Source organism: Octodon degus, unplaced genomic scaffold, assembly GCF_000260255.1.
Source record: "Octodon degus isolate 3935 unplaced genomic scaffold, OctDeg1.0 scaffold00106, whole genome shotgun sequence".
Classification (NCBI taxonomy): domain Eukaryota; kingdom Metazoa; phylum Chordata; class Mammalia; order Rodentia; family Octodontidae; genus Octodon; species Octodon degus.
In genome coordinates, this window is record NW_004524682.1 from 3,458,644 (window position 1) to 3,461,327 (window position 2,684).

Consider the following 2,684-nt stretch of genomic DNA (forward strand, 5'->3'; position numbering starts at 1 on the left):
AAAGATAAATGCAAAAATAAATAGATACACAAAATACTTAAGATTGTTATACAGCTGGTTTCTCTTAGTTCATTGAGGGGTAAATTTTGCCTAGTAATTTTCTGGACGTTTCATACCTATATCTTGTATTATGAACAACTGCTATCAATATAAGAATATGCAATGCATGGTTACAATACACAATGATTTTGTTCTCCTACTGTTCTGTTTTGAAACTCTGTTTTATTGTTATTTCTTACCTTTTTCTGTTTAAAATAAAATTTAAAAAAGAAAGTCAGGTGCTCCACTTAATCATCTCTCTTTATTCTCTAATTTTATGTGCTACTGTTTTAACTTTCTTTCTTTTTTTTCTTTTTTTTTTTTGAGGAACAGGGGATTGAACTCAGACCCTTGCACTTGCTAGGGAAGTGCTTATTCCACTGAGCCATCTCCCTGGCCCCTGTTTTAACTTTCTGCATAAATTTTCTTTGATAATATGTCACATATTTGAAATCAAACAATACGTAGTTTTTTATATTGGGTCCTTTAATTTAGTACCACACATTTAACTTTCCTCCATGTCCTTTTATGGATAAATAGCTCATTACATTTTTGTAATGAAAACTCTTCCATAGGCTGGCTTTCACTCAGGTCATTTATACACTCAAATATAAAAAAGACAATGCATTCTGGGTAAGCAGCAGCACCATATCCAAGATGGCGGCCAGCAGGAGGCTGATGAAGGAGCTTGAAGAGATCCACAAATGTGGAATGAAAACTTTCCGTAACATCCATGTTGATGAAGCTAATTTATTGACTTGGCAAGGGCTTGTTGTTCCTGACAACCCTCCATACAGTAAGGGGGTCTTTAGAATTGACATCACCATTCCAGCAGAGTATCCATTCAAACCACCAGAGATCATATTTAAAACAAAGGACTGTCACCCAAACAGTGATGAAAAAGGCAAGTTTGCCTGCTGGTAACTAGTGCTGAGAACTGTAAGCCAGCGACCAAGACCAACCAAGTTATCCAGTCCCTCATAGCATTGGTGAATGACCCCCAGCCTGAGCACCCGCTCTGGGCTGACCTAGCTGAAGAATACTCTAAGGACTATAAAAAATTTTGTAAAAATGCTGAAGATTTTACAAAGAAATATGGGGCAAAGTGACCCGTGGACTAAAATCTGCCACAAATGATTCCAGCAAGGGTGAGCAGAGACGCCAAGGAGTGCATTCAGACATCCTGCACAGCAGGACTCTGGGAAACTGACACATGCCACCGCCTGGCATTCACTTGTGACAGTTACTAACTTTCTACAGTTTGCATAATCAAAAGTGAGGGCCTTCCAAATAGTGCCGCAGATTAAAGTGCCTACAAGCAGGTGCAGGGCTTCGGGCATTGAGCCTGGGCCTGCCCTGCAGGCCCTGCCCCCGGTGCGCGCTGAGGCAGAGATTGAGACTGGGTGTGGTGGTGCAGGTCTGTAATCCCAGGTCTTGGGAGGATGGAAACAGGCGGATCCCTAGAGTCTGATCTAGTAGTGAGAACCTGAGCACCCTGTAGACCCTTTCCTAAAATACAGGAAAAAAAAATAAATAAAAGATAAAAGATAAAAAGTATACCTTGGCAACAGGGAGTCTTCCTATTTAAAATCACAGAATGACTTCAAATATTTATCTAATGATTTTTGTTCGTTTTGTTTTAGAATTTCAGGAGAGTAGTAATTTTCCCCTAAAAGAGTTTGTGCATATTTTGTTAGACTTACAACTGAGTTTTCTGTTTTGAGGATTGCAGTGCAAATGGTAAGTTTTTGTTCACGGCTGGTATAAAAGAAAGTAATGGATTTTTGTGTGTAAATGATACTTTGATACTATTACAGGGCTTTTTGCTAATTATTTTGGCTATTCTACATAGACAATCATGTCAACTGTGAACAGAAAGTTTTACTTCTATGTATCACCTACTTCTTTTAACATTTGCTTATATAATTAGCTGGTCCTACATTTCTTAGACATTCTTTTCTCATTTATTTAGTCCTGATTTTTGCTTCCTTTTATTTTTGAAGTTTCTATTGTCATATATTCAAATTCAGAATTTCTTTCCTCAGACAAAATCCACCCATTAATGAGCCTATTAAAATATTCATCATTTTTTTTAAATTTCCAGAATTTTGTTATGGAACTTCTATAGAATTTCAATCTCTCTGCCTACATTATCCATCTGTTCTTACATGTTTCTACTTTTTTCCACTAAAGCCCTTAGCATATTGAGTATAGTTCTATTTTTATGCTTTTTAAATTCATGATTTAATAATTTCAAATTTCCTACATATCTGACTCTCATTCTGATGTTGCTGTCTTTAGAGTATGTTTTATAGTATGCTTTGTAATTTTTTGTTGTTGTTGAAAGCAGACCTAATGCAGTGGGTAAAATAAATTGCAGTAAATAGGCATATAGATTTAGGATTATTTCTCAGTCTTTTTCTTACCTTGTGCCATTGTAACTTTATTAGTGGATCTCAGCAAAAAAAAAAAAAATTTACTGTTTGTTGAAATATATAACAAAATTCCTTACAGGTGGCGCACATCTGTAATCTCAGCTCTTGGGAGGCTGTAAACAGGAGAATCACTACTAGTCCAATCTAGGAGTGAGACCCTGAACACCCTGTAGACTCTTCCCTAAAATACCAAAAAAAAAAAAAAAAAAA

General features: G+C 36.4%; 1 pseudogene; it reads left to right on the plus strand.

The window, feature by feature from the left end:
• The first annotated feature begins 696 nt into the window (after positions 1 to 696).
• On the plus strand, positions 697 to 1,160 carry LOC101585490 (annotated as a pseudogene).
• The last annotated feature ends 1,524 nt before the right edge of the window (positions 1,161 to 2,684 follow it).